We start from the raw sequence: 21,116 nt of genomic DNA on the forward strand, positions 1-21,116 counted from the left end.
GGCCAACACGGCCCTGGGCAATATATGTGATGAGGACGCCCCGCATCCTCATGTGATCAACTATGCCAGCCATCTCCGCTTCTTTACTGATGTCGTGACGCGCCTGGAGAACCGCTCCGAGAGAGCTCGCCAACTTGTCGAGGGGAGGAGCCGCAGCCTGCTTGGGTGTGCATTTTCTTGCGTGTTCATCCATCTTCAGATCATCGATCCCCACTTTGACTTTGACGCCGCCATCGCCCCGGTGCCCGAGGCCATCTGGGGCGACCTGGCACGATGGGTGGAGGACAACGTGGATGCGCTTGTTAGGGCCTTTGCTTCCGACAACGGAGGGGTGGTAGTCGTGGTGAATGGTGGCGACATGGTCAATGGTGGTGACGGTGGTGCCAATGATGGTGATGGTGATGCCAGTGACAATGACAGCGGCGCCAGCGATGCTTCTGGAGGCGACCAGGAGGGTGCGGTGAGTGATATGTCTGACTGATCCCGTGTTTCTCTGCCGTTTATCCTGGACACAAAAGCTCAGGCGCGGCCCCAAAGGTTGTAAGAGCATTTTGGGAGGGAAGCCCCTCATGTAAAAGGATTACCGTCTGTATGCTTTTAGGAATGATGCTGAACATGTGCCTCCATGATCCTATGGGCCCTGCGGCGAGCTTGTTGTTGTGGTTTACCTTTAGCCAAGACGGGTCCCGAACCAGCTTGTGAGGTCGTGAGCTCCCGAGGATCCCCTGAGGGACCTGCCGACTAGGTCGAGAGGGCCTCACAAGAGTAACTGCCGGCCGTGGTATGGCATGCACAAAGCGTATATGCGCTTTGCCCAGCCCCGCCCACGAGGGGCTAGCGAGGGGGAGGCAGCCTGTGCGAACTCCAAATTGGGCAGAAACCAGAACACAAGAAAGCACACGAGCAAGAAAAGACCCCCCCCCCCACACACACACAAATGTAAATTCAACTTCAACTTAAATCCAAAGCAAGGAAGCTCGATCACAGAAAGAGAGACAAAAAGCAAAAGGCCGCATCCGGCGCCTAGTCTAGTCTTCGATGTCTTCTCACCAATGCGGAGCTAAGTGCTGCCACTGGGCGTGGGAGGGAGCCCCCGGGGCCCAAGGGTGGCTCTCTGAAGACTCTGGGGCGTGTACAGCCCCACTCATTATTACGTGAGAGTATCATGGGCGGCGAGCTTCATAGGCGTTGGGCCTTCTTCATAGGCACCGGGCCTTGCTTCATATCGCCAGACGAGGGCCCCGCCTTGTGCCACCCTCGACCACCATTGATGGCGGCCGGAGACCAAGGACGACGCCAATGGGGAAAAGGGGATGCTAGCGGCACCCTTGGCGACCACGAGTCCTCTACCGGGGGTAGGCTTTGCAGCACCTCCCCGGCAGAGGGCCTACCTCTGGGGGACGCCTTGCTCCGTGTGCCATGGGGAGGGGCCTGGCTCCCAGCACATCTCCTGCAGCCCTAGTGCACTCCTCCTGGCGGAAGGGAGGCTGCTGAGCTGGGGCAGCCATCCGCTGTTGCGACCTGAACCTCCTGCGATCCATGGTTAGCATAAGCTTCCTCCTGAGGAATTAGCGGTAACCGATAGCTGCTGCTGCCAGCACAGTTGGTGAGGCTTCCTTGGGGCTCCTGGAAAGGCTTGGCTTCTAGCGTCTCTTCCTCCCATTCTGACCCGAGGAACGAGCCAGGGTTGTCTTCCAGCACATACTCCCGATCCACAATGTGGGGCATGTAAGCCTCCAAGGCCGCCGCCTCGAAGACCTCGCTGTAGTGCCCCATGCTCCATGTGGCCTAGCCCAACGCGCCGTCTTGAGGATGATGGGGCAGCGGCCCGCTCGGGCCGTAGGCGGCGATGCACATGCCCTTGTTCATCGGAGTTGGTGCTGGTGCAACCTGACGTCTGGCGCCGATGGTTGAGCTGGTGTCGACGATGCCTTGGGGTGTGCCTGAGGACGCGCGGGTGAGGGAGTCCTGTATTAAGGGGTATCCGGACAGCCGGACTGTGTACAACGTCCGGACTACTGAAGCGTGAAGATGCAATACTCAAGACTTCGGCCCGTGTCCGGATGGGACTCTCCTTTGCGTGGAAGGCAAGCTTGGCGATCCGGATATTATGTTTCCTTTCTAGTAACCGGCTCCATGTAAACCCTACCCCTCTCCGGCGTCTATATAAACCGGAGAGGTTGGTCCTTAGAAGGCCGATCACAATTACAATCATACCATCATAGGCTAGCTCTTAGGGTTTAGCCTCTACGATCTCATGGTAGATCTACTCTTGTACTACCCATATCATCAATATTAATCAAGCAGAAGGTAGGGTTTTACCTCCATCGAGAGGGCCCAAACCTGGGTAAACATCTGTGTCCCTTGCTTTTTGTTACCATCAGCCTTGATGCACAGATCGGGACCCCCTACCCGAGATCCGCCGGTTTTGACACCGACATTGGTGCTTTCATTGAGAGTTCCTCTGTGTCGTTGCTGTTAGGCTCGATGGCTCCTTCAATCATCATCAACGACACGGTCCAAGGCAAGACTTTCCTCCCCGGACAGATCTTCCTGTTCGGCGGCTTCGCACTGCGGGCCAATTCGTTTGGCCATCTGGAGCAGATCGGCAGCTACGCCCCTGGCTATCAAATCGGGTTCGGAAACCTGAACTACACGGCGGATATCCGTGGAGACTTGATCTTCGATGATTCGGGCCGGCGCCAGGAACCCCGGACAGTCACGACGAGCATGACCTGAACCTGCTGTCGGACGACACTCAGGATATCACCCGCATAGTAGCTCTGGACTCAAATCCGGAGCGGACTGTGTTGCCTGGGGATGAAGGGATGGACCCCGCCCCGCAGGCCATACTGTCATTAGCGGTAGAGCCGAACACAGGCCTCCCTTCTGAGGAAGCCTGTGACTCCGGACCCCCGGATTCATATCCAGATGTAGGTTCCAGTCTGCGCGTTCCCGAGCCCGCCGAGCCTGGTTGGGCTTCGGTAATGGAGTTCACCGCGACGGACGTCCTTCAGCACTCGCCCTTTGGCGACATGCTGAACTCATTGAAGTCTCTCTCTTTGTCAAGAGACTCTGGGCCGAACTATGTCCGGCTTGAGTGGGAAGCAGAGAACGACGGAATTCGTTGCCCACCCACCACCCACTTCATTGCCACGGTCGATGATTTAACCTACGTGCTTGACTTTGACTCCGAAGACATCGACGGTATGGACGACGATGTAGAAGAATTGCAGGAGCCACCGCTCACAGTGCGATGGACGGCCACCTCATTATACGATATATATATATGGTGGACACTCCGAAGGAAACTAATGGCGATGAGGCAACGGAGGATAACCCCTCGGGAAGAAAAGCAAAGCATGGGCGTCGTCGGCGCCGCTCCAAGCCCCGCCACAGCAATACCGCCCCCGGAGACGAAAGCAACCCGGATGGTGCCGAAGAGGAATACAGTCCTGTTCGGCCTACCTTCAAGCTGGCCGGGCCAGTCATGATGCGATACTTGGAGAAGGACAAATATACACCCCCCTCCGACGATGAGGTGAGCCTCGGCAATGACGAATTCGGCGTACCTAAAGATCCAATGGAACAAGTTCGCTTCAAGCGAAGGCTCATGGCCCTGGCAAGGAGCCTGCAAAAGAGGCAAGAGTAGCTTAAAGCGGACCAAGACTTGCTAACAGATAGGTGGACCAAGGTACTGGCCACCGAAAGGCACGAGCTCGACAGCCCCAATAGAGAGCATACACGGCACAACTGGCTACCTCAAACAAAGCAGGAGAATCCAAGGCGCACACCCCGACGTCCTGTCAGGACCCCGACTCAATGCCACATCGATCTACCATGTAACACCTCATATCACTTTGCGGCCTCACGCACGGTATCCCCACGGGTGTCGCCTTACTTTTGCCCGGGACTGTTTGCGCCTTTTTGGCACACGTATATGATGGTGTCGCTAGCATCCATATGATAAAGAGCCCGGGCTGACATGGCTAGTCGTAAACCCAAAGTGGCACTAACTTACAGGGACAGGCATCCATGACCCAGCATCGAACGTGTCGGTCATCAGCGAGTGAATCTAGGCTGTAGCACTGGGCTAACAGGACTCCGGTGAACCGGGCTGTAGCGGGCTAGCAGGACTCCGGTATTCATCGCGTGACATTTCCCCGAAGGGACAGACACAGGATCGAAGAAGGACACATGCCGGCCAACCTAAGTGTTCCGGAGCAGTAGCAAGCTACCAGGGCTCAGTGGAAGCACTAGGAGACATTTCCCGGTAAGAGAGTCTACCAAGGATAAACAACTAGATAGTCAGATCCCACACATAGCAATACACATTACACGTACGCATAACATGCAAGTATGTGCTGTACAACATGGCATCACAGCATAACTCAACAACTCAATAGATAAAGGCTCAGAAGAGCCATCATAGCATTTATTGCAAACAGGGGTCACAAAACCCATCATACAGAGCATACAAGCAACAAGCGGAAGCATTACATGTCTGGGTACAGACATCTATAAATGAAAAAGGCTGAAAGCCTGACTATCTACAACATCCGATCAAGATCGTAGCTGAGGTACTAGCTACTAGTCGAAGTCCACGAGAACACTAGTAAGACCGAAGTCTCCGCTGCAAAAACATAAATAAAGCAACATGAGTACAAAGGTACTCAGCAAGACTTACATCAGATCCTATCATACATGCACTTGTATCAAGAGGGTAACGTGGGGTTTAGTTGCAGCAAGCCAGCTTTGACTCTGTGGCTATCCTGTTCTACGACTACCAGAAACTCTTGAGGTGAAACAACGAACACGAGTCCACTAATCACCACACAATACACTACTATGGATTCATCCCCGTCTCCCTACGAGAAGGCCATCCATAGCACTCACACATGTCTTGAGCATTTTAGGGTATCCACTTCAAGTTGTCTATGTACCATGTAAGCATCCAAGAAGTCCATAACCGCGGACCCGGCTATTCGAATAGATCATGTTAACCCTGCAGGGGTGTACTTCTTCACACACGCTCTCGCCACTTACCGCCATGTACACGTCATGTATCTCGGCAACCTTCAAGCGGAAGCCTGGCGAGGGTGTCGGCCACGACCTGACTAACCACACAAGACTCTAGTCCAGGTTTATCGCCTATTCGGGTTCCATCCGCAAGGAGATCCGGCCGGGGTGTCGCTTACGGCCCCAAACGATGTGTACAGGGTTCCCGAGCCCACCAACCGGGTGCCACTCGGTACACCAGGCCACGTGTGCCTAGTCTGTCCCAAGCCCACCCTGCCGGGTGCCACTTGGTAGAAAAATAGCACTACCTACAAACACCAGAAACTAGTTGCGACTCCTGGACAGAGATCAAGTTGGCTAATAAGTCGAGAGGGGTCGAGTTACCGGAACCCAATGTGTGGTAGTATCGAGTCATTGGACAACATACATAGAACTCAGTGCTTAAGGACGGTTCCAATGAGACAACCCACCATGTACTCCTACATGGCCTCTCACTGCTACCTTTACCAAATCGTGTTCCCACACTTCACTCTCAGCATCAGAACATATCGTAACACTCCAATTCATTCCCAATGAATCAGACCTGACACAACTCTAAGCAATAGCAGGCATAGCATGGTAGGAACACATCGGTGGCTTCAATCAACTCCTACACATGCTAGTGGGTTTCAACTATTTACTGTGGCAATGACAGGTCATGCAGAGGAATGGGTTCAACTACCGCAGCACAAAGTAGCAGATGAATCGTTGTTGTCCTAATGCAATAACTGAGAGCAGGAGCGAGAGAGTAGGGTTTTATCGAAATGAACAAGGGGGTTTGCTTGCCTGGTAAATCAACAAGGGAGGCACTGCTTCACAGACAGGTACTCTGGAACGTCTCCGGAGCAGGACCTATCGAGAAGGAACGGTGCCGGCAATCAATACACAATCATATGCAACAATATGATGCATGAACATGGCATGTAGATGTGATGCTGTTTGAGCTAATGCAACTAGTAAACATTTGGTTTGAAGTCCATTTGAACCAAAGGTTCAAATGCATTACTAAATTAAGTCACTTATATATGCCATAATGTGTTTTCCCATATTCAGCATGTATAAGTTGGTTTTTCATGCATGAAACTAGTACAGATGGAAAGATTGCATTTTTCTGACAATTTTTCATATATAATTATTTTAATCTAAGCTACGGTTGAATTGATATGAATTTTTGAAGTTTAAAACAATTTCTGGAATTTTCTGATTAAATTTAATTCCAGAAATCATATTATAGCGCCAGCATGACGTCAGCACGACGTCAGCGGTCAACTGGGCTGGTCCGGGTCAAACCTGACGTGTGGGGTCCACACGTCAGTGACAGGGGGTTAAACAGGGGTTAAATTAACTTAATTAAAAGGTTAGGGGGCACCGGGGCCCACATGTCAGCCTCAGGGGGTTAACTAACAGTGATTAGCACTAAGCTAATCACCTGCCGACGGGGCCCACTCGTCAGGCCGGCGAGGTCGTCGGTGGTGACCTCTGGACGCGGCAGCGTCCGCGAAACAGGCCACGGGGGCGGCGTCGGAGAGCCCCGGGGCGTAGCCCGGGCTCTCGCGCATCTGGTGGGACAGGTGGGAGGAGCGGGGAAGGCCGGAGCTCGCCGGAGCAAAGCTCGCGGCGGCGGCCGGAGCTCGGCTTCGAGCGGGAACGGGCTGCGGGGCACGGGGAGGCTGCGAGCGGTTCCGCGTGACTCGCCAGAGTGCACTGAGTGCAACGGCGAGCTCGGCTGCGGCCTGCGGCGGCTGTGGCCACGACGGCGAGGAGCTGCGGCGGCGATGGCTTCGGCCATGGTGGGGAACGGGGCTACGGCACGGAAACGAGGGGGAGAAGAGAGGGGAAATGGGAAGAAGCTCACGGGGATCACGCAGAGCAGCACAGCGGGGTCGGGGGAGACCTGGTGACGGCGAATCGACGGCGGCGGACGGCGGAGCCCGAGGAGGAAGACGATGGCGATGGCGGCGATGGAGGCCGTCCGGAGGTGTGTGGCTCGACGAGGAGCTTCAGGGCGAGGGGGCGGAGCTCCCGCGCGTGTCGGGGAGGCGAGGGGAGGCCGGTGGCGATGGCTATGGCGAACGGCGGCGACCGACGCGTTCGGACACGGGAGAGAGAGAGCGAGGGAGAGGAGAGGAAGAATCGGGGGAGAGTGAGAGGGTACGGGGGCTGCGTGGCGTCGTCCGGCGTTCCAGGGCGACGAGGAGGCTCCAGGCAAGCAGGGAGGGAGGTGGCGTGGCGCGGTGGCGCGCGCGCGCGCCGGGCACGCTCCCCTCCCTCTGTCGAGGACGAAGACGACAGAGGAGGGGGCGGGCTGGGCCGCCTGCTGGCTGGGCCGGCCTGCTGCGGCTGGGCTGCACAGGGGGGAAGCCCCAGGTAAGCTTCTCCTTCTTTTATTTTTGTTTTCTATTTTTTCTGACATTTGTTTTGATTTAATAAAATACTAAATCAATTTAATACCTTATGCCAAAAAATTTGCAGGAGCTAGATATATAATTCCAGAGCTCCTTTATAAATGGCTTAATTTTTGGACCATATTTCATATATATAGAAATATATTTCCAAAGCAAATATTTATCGAATTAATCCAAATGGCCAAAATAAATATCCATGAGCTCCTAAAAATATTGTTTTGATTTTTATCTCTGTCCAATATTTTCAGAGGGCATCATGAGCATTTTCTTGGACCCTTTTGGAGAAATTTTTATTTGGGTCATTTTCAAAAATGATTCTGAGGGTTCCACCAATCCTCATTTCAAATTTAAATGAAATTTAAACATGATGCACAAATGACTAGCTAGTCTAGGTCATACCAGACTAGGGATGTGACACGTCCACACATCACTACGTTCCAAGACAGTAAGAAGGATATGAGAAGGGACCCGCTCAAGCCCCGGCGCAATGGCAACAAATGTCATGTCAAGGAAAACGGCGCCAGGTCTAGCAAATACCAGTCCGGTCAATAGGCAAGAAGCAGCTCAAGCCTATTCGGCCCGAGCCACAGGCTCGATCAACCATGCGAAATTCATGCAACTCCTAGAAGGACGGCAAAGCACACCAATAGAGAATGCCGAATCCTCAAAACAAGGCGGTTGGTCGCGGGCCGGAAACAATGAGGAGAGGCGTCTAGTCAATAGAAGCCCCCCAGAGCATAAAAATGCGGCCGATCACCCATAATCACATCAACCACAACAAGTCAATTGCATTACCTCCAGACCCAGTAGTCCGGAGGCTCCATAAAGCCCACATGGGTGTCAAGCCACGAATAACATCTCCTAAAAGACGTAAGGCACCTTCCCGCCATGCGGTAATTTACCGTAGGCTAACGGGATAAACCACGTTGACTAGATTCCACTTGGTAACTCACTCAGGCCAGCTATCCGGACACCCATTGCGGAGTCCGCACTACCTCACGGTATAATGGCTAGGCACACCGAGGCCCGATTAGGGACCCTGGGACCAACAAAAAGAGGATACCCAACTGCCTTCAAGCATTTGCATTTACAAACTAACGATTGACGCAGAACAGGTTTGGCAGCATGGAATCGGCCCGGACAAACTATGGCAGGAACATGCAAGTAGAAGGCAGTTCGGATTCGCTCTTGATCCACTCACAACCCCCTCCAGTCCAGCCACCATAGGTTCCGCCAAATAACACCTCTTTTTTACACATCATCCTACTACAATGCGTGGACTTAGAAAATACTCACTAGCCGTCGCATATTGTCGATGCCCCTTTGCCGAAAATGACAGCCACGCTTCGCGTTCGCCTGGTTATACAAGGGGCTTCACAGTATGGCAATAAAGTCCGACCACCTTATCGGTCACTCGGCACCCCGAACTTATAGCACTATATGCATCTGCTCCAAATCATGTCTTGGGTCATTGGTTGGGTTTGCCCGGCTCCCATGTTTTGGTACCTTACGTTCCGTTCTGTCGGCTAAGATAGCGCTGGGAGAACTACAGCGATTGTGTACCGGTTCAGCCGGACGAGCACCGCAATAGAGAAAGCCGAAAACCGATCGTCATGATGAAGCGAGAGCCAGTCAGCTGTTCGAGAGGTTATAAAATCCTTAAAGATTTATTCCGCACAACACCATTATAAATGCTGAGTGCGACGGATCGGTCTTCTGATCAGGCGCCAATAGAGCCCCTAGTTCGGCCTTCCGAACACTAGGGGCTGCGCCGACCATACTCGAATTCCTATGGCTAAGTGAGAGTAATAAAGCCTTATAGTCCGATTTCCTGGTTCACGGAAAGAGACACCTCCTTAAAAGGACCCAACTATGGGATAAAGAGCGTTCAGATATATCCCGAACACCCCCATATTCTTTTTACGAGGGGGCAGAAGCCGACGACTGGCCAACTCTCAGGATTTGCATACAATAAACAGCCGCACAGGAAGAACATATATTCAAACAAAACAGGCAATATATAATAAACATGCCATTATCCCATATTACAAAAAGTGGCACAAATGCCCTTAGGGTAATATAATGTCTTTAGCACACTTGTCCGCCGCAAGGTGGGCCCCTTTCAGTACACTTTCATAGTAAAGCTCGGGCTTGTGGTGCTCCTTACCCTCCGGCGGCCCCTAAGTCATCAGTTTCTCCGTCTCAAGCCTCCCCCAATGCACTTTTGCACGGGAAAATGCCATGCGCGCGCCTTCTATACATACTGTTCGCTTGATAGCATCAAGCCGAGGACAGGCGCCCACAATCCGCTTGACGAGTCCGAAGTAACTGCTTGGAATCGGCTCCGCAGGCCATAGCCGGACAACTAAGTCCTTCATGGCTAGTTCGGCCACCTGGTGCAGTTCGACCAGCTGTTTCAGCTGATCGATAAATGGCACCGGATAGTTCGGTGCCAGATACTACGACCAGAAATCCCTCTCCATAGACTTCTTCTCCTCGGTGCGGTAGAATTGGGCGGCATCTGATATGCTGCAAGGAAGATCCTCAAAAGCCCTTGGACAAATAAGAATTCAGCTTGCCGCTTTGGATTCTTCCCGTTATCACAGATAAAGAGCTAAGAATACAGAAGGCCTTACCAGCCGCAACTTTCCGGGCCTCCTGAATGTCCCGTGCAGCACCTCGGGCTTCTTCCTAAGCACCTTCCGCAGCCTCGAGAGATTGGGCGAGTTCGGATTCTTTCCCTTTTAGACTCTGCTCTAAGCCCTCGCTTTTCTTCACAGCTTCCTGGACCTCTCGCTCAGCTACGATAACCCTGGCCTCGTGTTTTTCACGAAGCGCCTGTTCGGCCTCAGCCTTCTTGTTGGCATCAACCAAAGCTTTCTTTAGTGCCTCGTATTCGGCACCCGCTCCTAGAGCATACAATACAAATATTTTTCATTATGCACAACTATTCATTCGTGCCAACTTCAAGACAAATGTTTTCAACATACCTTGCTTGCCTTCCAGTTGCTTCTTTACAAGGCCCAGTTCTTCCTCGACCCGTGCAAGGTTACGCTTCAGTTCGGACACTTCCGCATTATACGCGGCCTTCCTCTTGGCAGAAGCCTGTTTTCACATAAAGGGGTATACGTCATTCACATAAGCTCCTGCGAAAGCGGAAGATTTGATCCCCTGCCCAGCTCCGTCTTCTCCACCGGACATCATATGAGGGGCTACTACTCCTATTATGACAATTCCTCAAAGGTTTCTTAGGAAACATACCTCAAAGGCCTTTATAAGACCAAAGCAGGACACGTTCAGCCCGCTCTCGACGGACTGAATCTTCTTAACCACCGCACCCATGACAGTGTTGTGCTCATCACCGATAGATGCGTTCTTCAACGCTATCAATAGACCACCGGGCAGCTCTTCTCGAATAGAGGAGGCCGACGGGGTAGGCAGGCCCCCCACCATCAAAGGTGGATGTCCGCTCGACTCTGGAACCTTAGAGGTCCCAGGGGCCTTATCCACCCCCACGTGTCTGGCAACGGGGATATGTCCCCCCTGGTTCGGGTCCTATCGGGATGACACCTCAGTGTCGCGCCTGGACTATGGGGAAGGGGCCCACGGAGGCGTCTCGCTCGCCAAGGCGTCTGAGCCAAGTGAATCCTCCGACGAGGACTGTCCGGCGCGAGACCTCACCGAGCTATGCAAAATGCGGCAACAGTTAAAGCCGATAGACCCGAAAACAATCCCGAACGCGTACGTGAGTACGGATTCTATATACTTACGACTTCCCCAGGGACTGGGCCCTGGGATCCCACTCCGGGCTGCTTTCGGCAGCCGTGGTGGATGTCTCTGGGAGGGAACCTTTCCCCCTCTTGGGCGATTCAGCCTCCAGGGACGGGGAAGCTGCATGCTTCCTCCCACCTCCAGAGTGAGGCTCGTCTTCCTCTGCTTCCTCCTCTTCGTCCTCCGAAGAAGGAGCGTCGCTTGAGTCTCCGGATTTTGCGTCCGAAGCCTCGCGGAGATGGAGGCCACTCCGGGTCTTCTTGACCTTCTTGGAGGCATCCTTCTTCGGCGCATCTTCTTGACCTTCTTGGAGCCCATCAGCAGCATTTTGTCTCATCCATGATTCATGTTTAACATCCAGCTAGTGTTGGAAACTTCTATAAGCATTATCTTCATGTCCCGTTCATGAAGTATGTGTTGGATGAAAGAAGTGACTTTCTCAGATTCACGTGCATCTGATGCAAGTTGCCGCCGTGACCTTGAGAAGTCAATGTTGCTTCATCTGGAACCATCCCAAATCAGTCATGCATGTGCGAAGTATGCTATGGTTTGACAGGCTCGCTACCACCATTCCACATGTATCTCCTAGTACACCAAGCCACTGGCTGATTTGTTCAAGGAGAAGAAGTTCCTTCTTAAGGGCTAGACTTATGTAAGGATTTCGATACCCTCGATGATGGTTCCCCACCTGAACTTGGTAGTGTTTTATTATAAGACTACTACGTGGTCATGCTTGTTTGGGACAACGTGTTCACATGTCTGTAGCAGAACCAACTCATGTTTTGGAGCTTACTACCGTAGTTCATTCTCCGAGAATCTCGCAACGTCATCTCATCGATTTCTGTTGCAAACTTTCATTTTACTTTCTAGACTCGATGAGTCTAGATTATTCTGACACCAACCTGATCTGAATCTCAGGCAGATATGATAGTTGGAATGTTTCCCAAGAATTATAATATTGATCTCTCTGTAACCCGGTAAAGTGGATGTCATGGCTAACACACCCAGTCGGAAGACCTGTTATTGTAATATCTTGATTGAAGAAGTTGGCCACCTCCCCATAAGGACTTTGTAGGAATTACTCCCTAATTATTCCTTATGGATTCTTGTGCTCCCGAAGTCTGGCTTTTTACTTGATGGTCTAGTTACCAAACCATTTCAATGAATGGGATACGCTAGCACATCAAGGAGAACATTAGAAGCAGAGTGCTAAATGTCTCTTGGTCGATCATCCTGATTTTGATCCCTTGGCCTCGCTAAGGTGAAATCTGAGAAGGTGTTATCTTGCTTTGCATCTGCATCCTCCATTACCATTCGTCATGGTAATATGTTGTGTTGCCAGGATCCTTGACACGGATATTGGTAAGACCTTGATGAATATGGAAATTCTCAAGTTCTTGAGAGCGCGCACAAGCACTAGGTGTTATCATCGACACTAACTGGGATTGCTTCCAGTTTCCTCGGTTATGCTACAACTTTTCAAACAGTGGACTCACTCTCTACTGTTGGGTTTCTCCCCAGTTACCAGAATCATTCCCAGCATTTGCATTTTGTTCCCACCTTGCACCGCCAATGTGCCATTCTCCCATGGGCCCCATCCATCTCCGATGATAAGCAAAATCATCTATGGCTCTATCTTCAACATGGTAATCCACATCATCCATACTAGTCCGGGTATGTCCTTCATCCGGACTCCTTCAAATGATCGATTGTGATTTTCCTTAAGCTGGTATAAAGAGTTCCACCGAACTTTGAATCAAAGGTATTTCTTTTTGCCACTTAAGGGAATATTCCTGCGAGTCATGTGCCTCAAGATGTCTCATTATAGTATCATGGCAACTCAACTCTTCGCTACGTGGACAACCAATCACCACCCTCTTAAGGCGGGATTGTTGTCTACCTAGTGAACCTTCATCATTTGTTCCACTCCATCCCTCTAGATGTATGCTTCGTGTCTCAGCTCGAGAGGTGTTTCAATGTATCACTCCATGAGTTGATCCTGAGTTGTTCGATATTCGAGAAGATCGATCCTTCTAGAATTTTCCTTTCCTCTCGTTGCCATGTTGGTTGGAGTTCTCAGAGTAAGGCATCGAGACAATGATGGTGATCGAATCAACGTTCTTATGAAGTGCAACCTGGATCATGAAGATTGTGTTAATTTGCGTTCCCCTTTCATCTTACCCTACGCTTGAATCTCAGGACGAGATTCTTGTTTAGTGGGGGTGAGTTGTCACATCCCTAGTTTCTGGCAATGCACTGGGCTAGCTTCATGTGTGCATCATGTTTAAATTCTATGAAACATTCAAATGGGGGATGATCAAACCCTAGCACTTTGAAATCCAAATAGGTCCAGCTTAAATAAATTGCATTCAAGAACCAAAAATGATCTTCTTTAATGTTTGATATTTTTGGCAATGGTTTTGATCCATACCAAAAATAATGAACATTTCTAAGGAACAATTTGGGCACTGAATTTAAATCATAAAGTATTTGAATTGGGCCATTTAATTGCTATAAATATTATTAAACGCTCCAACAATTCTGAAAATAGCTAAGGGCCTCTGGGATAATTCACTTGTTGCCCATAATTAATTTCATGATTTGAAGAAATTATTTGGTGATTTTACTAAATCAAAAACAAAGTGGTAAAATAGAAAACAAAACAGAAATTAAACTAGAACAACAAAACTCACCTGGCTTACCTGCAGCCCATCCGTGCGGCCCAGCACTGTAGCTTTGGCCCAGCCCACCAGTGCCCTCCCCTGTCGTCTTCCTCCTTGAGATAGTATGACAAGGGCGTGTGCCCAATGCGCGTGCGCATGCGCCGGCCACCTCCTGCTTGTCTGCTCGACGCTGGACTCACCCGAGGGCGCCACGCACCCCCCTCGACCCTCTACACCTCCTCCCTCCTTGCAGCTCTCTCCCCTCCCCTCTCTTCTCTCTTCCCGATCACGGCCGTCACCGCCCCTCGCCGTTGCCGCGGCCACAGCCACCGCCTCACCTCCGCGACGCATCCCAAAGCTCTGCCTCGACCTACTCTTCCTCCTCACCGCGCCAAGCGACGCCAGGAGCCCTGCAGTGACGCCATCGATGTCGTCTTCACCGACGGGCACCGAAGATCGCCGGCATCGATTCACCATCTCTAGGTCGTCCCCGATCCCACTGACCACCCTACCGACATCACCGTGAGCCCTTGAGCTTTTCCCCTCACCTCCCCCTCTCGCTAGCTTCCTCTAGCTGCCGCCCCATGAGCTCCTGAGGCCGCCGTCCGCCATGGCCGACCTCCTACTCACCTCTGAGATTACCAGGCCCAGTTGTGCAGTTCACCATGCTCCTAGGGCCCCCTAGATGCGGCCTATCTACATGGTTCCCTCGAGGGAGAGCCGTAGCCCTGCGCTCATGCACCATCGAGCTCCGGCGACCGCACTTGTCGTTGTTGCCGTTGCTATGGGCGGCCCTAGCCACTGCTGCTTGCACTGTTTGATGCGGACGAGCACGAGCAACGCGTAGATGCCCTCCATCGTGGGTTTGGTCGCCCGTGGGCGAAACCCGAGCCGTTCCGCTGTCACTGACCTCGTCGGCGGCTAACTCCGGCTGTGCCGATGTGCTACAGCCATTAGCAGCTAATTGTGCCATTAATTAACTTTCGGTGAAACTGACAGCCGGGCCCCACATCCTAACTAACTGGCTAACGGAACTAGATTAAGTTTAATCTAATTACCTTGGACCCACATGTCAGCATTGACCGTGCTAACATGGACGTTGACTGGGAACACATGTCAGCGACCTAACCAGCCCTGAGTCACTGACTAGTAGGCCCCACTGGCCAGTTTAACCTGGGTTGACCCGTTGACTCGCTGACGTCACCCTGACGTAGTGCTGACGCAGTAAGTGATTTTTTGGACATAATTAATTCAGAAAATTCTAGAAAATAGTATGAACTTCTAAAATTCATTTAAATTCAACTGTAACTCCAAATAAGATGAATTATATATGAAAAATGATCAGAAAAATCCAATCTATCCATATGTACCTTTTTCATGCATGTTAGAACAACTTATGACTACTGTTTAGGACAAATGAAATGAATGGCATTTGAATATCCACATATGGAGTTTGAATTTGAACTTGGATTCAAACCAACTCCATTTAATATATTGCAAGCTGCATTAGCTCAAATCACAGCATATTGACATGTCACGATCATGCATCATATTATGCATTGCATTGATTGTGTTCTTCCTTGCTTGCTGGTGTTTGTCCCCTCTCAATAGATGTGGTTTCGACGATGAGTTCGATGACACCGATGAAGAACTATACTATCTTCAGAAGTGCCAGGCAAGCAAACCCCCCTTGTTCATTCCGATACAAACCCACTCTCTCGCTCTGCTCTCTTTTACTGCATTAGGACAACATCAACTCATGTGTTACTTGTTGCGGTAGCTGAACCCCTTTTCCTCTGCATGACCTGTCATTGCCACAGTAAATAGATGAAACCCACTAGCATGAGTAGGAGTTGTTTGGGCCCTGATGTGCCTACTCATTCATGCTTGTTTGTCATGCCTGCTACTTCTTAGAGTTGAGTCAGGTCTCATTCATCGGGGATGAATCAGCGGTGTGTGAACATGTCCTTCTGTGTGTGAGCTAAGTGTGTGAACACGATTTGGTAAAGGTAGCGGTGAGAGGCCATGTAGGAGTACATGGTGGGTTGTCTCATTGAAGCCGTCCTCAGGAACTGAGTTCTGTGTTTGTGATCCATGAACAGCTACTACCACTCATTGGGATCCTTAATTGACCCTCTCGGCTTCTTATTCACCCTTGTCCTCTGTCTAGGAGTTGCAAGTAGATTCTGGTGTTTGTAGTATGCTGGAGGCCGTGCGCAGCGCTGCCCCGATGGGTGGGCTGTGATGCGGTAGGCACATGGCCGGGTATGCCGGGCGCCCGTTTGGTGTCGTGGAACCCTGTACACATCGTTCGGGGCCGTATGTGGAAACTTCGGCCGCACTCCCTGCGGATGGAACCTGAATAAGCGATAAACCTGGACTAGAGACTTAAGTGCATAGGTAGGCCGTGGCCGACACCCTCGCTGGGCTTCCGCTTGAAGGTTGTCGAGTACATGTCGTGTAAACGGTGGTAAGTGGTGAGAGCGTGTGTGAAGAAGTACAGTCCTGCAGGGTTAACATCATCTATTCAAATAGCCGCGTCCGCAGTAAAGGACCTCTGGGTTGCCTATACAGTTCATAGACAAGTGAAAGTGGATACTCTATAATACGCAAGATAAGCGTGAGTGCTATGGATGGTGTTCTCGTAGGGAGACGGAGCAGATCCATAGTGGTGTATTGATATGGTGAATATGTGGACTCGTGTGCACCACCTCAAAAGAGTTACTTGCAGTCGTAGATCAGGATAGCCACCGAGTTAAAGCTGGCTTGCTGCAGTTAAACCCCACCATCCCCTTTGTTGATAATGATGCATATGTAGATAGTTCTGATGTAAGTCTTGCTGGGTACATTTGTACTCACGGTTGCCCATTTTATGTTTTTGCAGAGAGACTTCAGTCTCACTAGTAGTTCCGCGTGGACTTTGACATTTAGCTTGTTACCTCAGCTACGATCTTGTGCCCTCGGCAGGATCTGGTAGATAGACAGGCTTCTCAGCCTTTTTCATTTGTAGATGTCTGTACTCAGACATGTTAAGCTTCCGCTTGCGCTTTGACTTGTGTGCTTTGAATGCTGGGTCATGAGACCCATGTTTGTAATATCTCGCTCCTCGGAGCCTAATGAATAAAATACTTGAGTTATAGAGTCATGTTCTGATGCCATGTTGTATTTGCACATATCGAGCATATTATGTGTATGTTATTGAAATGCTTGGTATGTGTGGGATCTGACTATCTAGTTGTCTATCCTTGGTAGCCTCTCTTACCGGGAAATGTCTCCTAGTGCTTCCACTGAGCCTTGGTAGCTTGCTACTGCTCCTGAACACTTAGGCTGGCTAGCATGTGTCCTTCTTTGTTCTTGTGTCTGTCCCTTTGGGGAAATGTCACGCGGGGTCTACCGGAGTCCTGTTAGCCTGCTACAGCCCGGATACACTCGCTGATGACCGAGACGTTCGTTGTTGGGTCATGTATGCCTGTCCCTGTAAGTTAGTGCCACTTTGGGTTCACGACTAGCCATGTCAGCCCGGTTTACCGGAGTCCTGCTAGCCTAGTTGCTACAGCCCGGATTCACTCGCTGATGACCGACACATTCGTTGCTGGGTCATGTATGCCTGTCCCTGTAAGTTAGTGCCACTTTGGGTTCACGACTAGCCATATCAGCCCGGGATCCTTGTCATATGGATGCTAGCGACACTATCATATACGTGTGCCAAAAGGCGCAAACAGTCCCGGGCCTGGTAAGGTGACACCCGTGGGAATACCGTGCGTGAGGCCGCAAAGTGATATGAGGTGTTACATGCTAGATTGGTGTGCCATTGAGTCGGGGTCCTGATACGCGATGCTGGGGTCAAGGCCAGGGGTGAGGGCTGGAGAGCCAGTAAGAGCTCCTGAGTCACGATGCTCAGGAGCCCCCCTTTAAACGCGCAAGCGAATTGCATGAGAGAGGGCGGGATCCGTGGTAGGTGGAAATCGAGCGGGTGATAATCATAGGTAGATTAGGCATGAAAGGCAAATCAGCTTAGGAAAATGCAGAATGGATACATGCCACTTGGTCAGACCCAAGCGGCTTGGGGATGATGCAGCTCAAGGGGCGCCCCAAGCAAGGTAAGCCAAAGACATAAAAAGAGATACATGTCGTAGGGACGGACCCACGTGACCTGGGAATGATGCAGCCCCGAGGGCGCTCCCAGCTGAAATGAACTTGGGAGATGTCACCTGGTTCCATTGTAGAGGGGGTGTTGGGGCAGCTGAAGATGCGCGGTGAAGGGGCCGACCCTCATGAGCCAGCGGGGCCCTGAACCTTAGGAGGCTCTGGGGGCCAGGTGGTTCCTTGAGGACCGTCTCCATCTCTGCTAGGACCGCGTGGTGCCTGGCCTCCTAAACCGCCAGGATGCTCCGCAGGTGACGCTGGTAGGTGGCAGCCGCGTTCAGCAGGCCGAAAGGCATGCGAACGTAGCTATGTGGCGGACCCTTGGAGAGTCCCACGTGCAAAGGCTAGAAGCGCTCCTGAGGTGCGGCTCGGTTGAGCCCTTGGACGTCGATGCAGACGCGCATCCCACCATCCTCGCCTAGATGGGGAGCCACGCCAGGCGAGCAGCGGTCGCCACGGACGGCCCTCGCTCCCTGAAGCTCCTGAGTGGTCTTGTCAATGAACTCCTAAACGTTGGGCTTTCCACGCCCTGTGTCTTCCTAAGGGAAATGTGCCACGAAGCACGCCTCCAAGTGGTGCCCGAGCGCCTCCCTCGTCATGTTGGCAAGGTCTGAGGCCCTCCAGAAGAGAGCCCTTGAGCCCTGCTCGAGGAGGGCACCCGGCGCGCCTTCCTATGTGATGGAAGGAGGCGCCCCAGGCACGAGCGCTGATCCTGACGCAGCACCACCCGAGATGTCGACCTCATGAGGCCTTTCTCGAAGCGGTTGCTTCTTCTTCTTGGGGATGGCCTCAGGAGGGTTCTTGCCCTTGCTGTCCGGGCCCTCGATTGTTGTGTCTTGGAAGGTACGCTCAAGGGAGCACACCGCATCTCTCTCTTCGCAGGGGACCATGATGATTCTGCCGCTTCCTGGCATCTTGAGGACGTTGTAGACATGGTGGGTCACTACCATGAACTTGGCCAGGGCTGGATACCCGAGGATGGCATTGTAAGACAGGTGGATGTGGGCGATGTTGAAGTCGATGAGCTCGGTGCGGTAGTTGTCGCGCTGTCCGAAAGTGATAGGGAGGCGGACCTGCCCTATCGGGGTGGTGGAACCGTCGGTAACTCCTGAGAAGGGCTTGGTAGGCTGGAGCTGATCGTATGGCACTTGAAGGTTGTCGAACATCTCAACGGACAGGACGCTAAGCCCTGCGCCGCCATCGATGAGGGTCTTGGTGACTTGCATGTTGTTGATGACTGGTGAACAGAGCATCGGGAGAACGCCAGCAGTAGCCGCGCACGTGAGTTGATCTGCCAAGCTGAAGGTGATGGCGCACTTGGACCATCTGAGCGGGCGCGTGGCCTCGAGCCTGGGAAGGGCTGCGTTCACCTCGCGAGCAAACTGCTTGAAGATACGCTGAGAGGCTAGGGCCTGAGCTCCGCCCAAGATACAAGCGATAGCACATGGCTCCTGGAAGCCCCCAGCCCCCTCGTCCTAATGGTGGTCGTCATTCCTTCTTGGCGGCGGCGGCAGCGGAGGAAGGCTACATTACCCTGAGGGCGTTCCTCGGGAGGCTGATCCCTCCAGGCGCCCTCGCGAAGCTGGTCCCTCCAGGCGCCCTTGCGAGGCTGGTCCTACCAGCGATCCTCACAAGTTCGGTCACGCCACTCCTGGCGATGGCCACGATCGTCCCATCGTCCTCCAGCACGTCCTCCTCCACGGCCGTAGCCCCAGTCGTTTCTCTTGGGGCGTCGACCGAAGCATCCTTCTCAAATGTCCCTAAGCTCCTGGCAATCGCTGTTGTTGTGGGTGTGGAGGTTGTGGTAGGCGCAGAACGGTCGGTTGCCCTTGGACGACTCCGGCTGGTCCCTACAGCGCTTCGTGTCTGGTTCCGCCATGAGCACATCCACACCCTTGCGCTTCACGTCCTTGGCCTTGGTCTTCTTTTCTTCCGGGTCGGCAGTTGGGAGCTCGAGGAGGGAGAGGCGTCCCTCCTCAGCTCTTGCGCACTTGGTGGCCAGGTTGAACAGCTCCAGGGATATGCACAACTCCTCGTGGATGGTGAGCTCCTCCTTCATCTTGACATCACGGACGCCATCAGAGAACACTGAGATGATGGCCTCGTCCATCACCTTGGGGATCTTGAGGCGGACGCTGTTGAAGCGCTGGATGTATTTCTACAAGGTCTCCCTGGGCTGCTTCTTGATGCGGCGTATGTCACCCGTGGCTGGGGGGCGATCGCGAGTGCCCTAGAAGTTGGCGATGAAGCGGTTGCGCATCTCATCCAAGGAGGAGATTGAGACGAAAGGCAGATTCAAGAGCCACGAGCGGGCATCGTCCTTGAGTGCCATGGGAAACCAATTTGCCAGGACTTTCGCATCGCCTTTGGCCGCCTCGATGCTCGGCTCGTAGAGCTGCTAGAACTCTGCGGGGTCGGGGGTCCCATCATAGAGAGGAGGCAGGTCTGGCTTGAACTTGCCCGGCCAGGCGACGCTACGCAGCTCGGGGGTGAAGGCGCGGCAGCCTGCTGTTGTCACCGGGGCCCTTTGCTGACGCAGAGCTTGCTCTTGATGGTATCCGCGCACCGCTGCCATAGGCAGTACGCGGTCTTGTCACACCGGTGCAGAGAGCACGGGGGTGCCTTATTGAGGCCGAGGGATTTCTTGACAACTTCCTTCTTCTCGCGCGGGTGCCGGACGCGGTGGGTCACGCCCAGGGGTCGCGCGCCTTGGCGCCAGGGCGCCGTCTTGGGGCAGAGGTGGTGGAGGCGCTCCATGAGCCACGTCGCTCATACCTGGCGAAGCGCGAGACAACGAGAGGGACGGTGCGGGAGAGGCCCCTATGGCGCTGACGAGCTCGGTGATGCGAGTGAGCCATTCTTCGTAGAGGTCATCGACGGGGCGGTAACGCATGAGATCGCGTGCCATAAGAAGCACTGCCTACGCGTCCGTGGGGGCGCGACGAGCGTGGGATGATGAACCGGCTGGGGTCAGCGACAGAGTGGCGGTGCAGCCGTCCCGCCGCACCGAGGGGTGCAGCGAGGATGCTTGCTGCTCGTTCCTCGCCGGGCCGGTGGCAGCGTTGGTAGCAGG

The sequence above is a fragment of the Triticum dicoccoides genome, chromosome 2B, assembly GCF_002162155.2.
Source record: "Triticum dicoccoides isolate Atlit2015 ecotype Zavitan chromosome 2B, WEW_v2.0, whole genome shotgun sequence".
NCBI classification, from domain to species: domain Eukaryota; kingdom Viridiplantae; phylum Streptophyta; class Magnoliopsida; order Poales; family Poaceae; genus Triticum; species Triticum dicoccoides.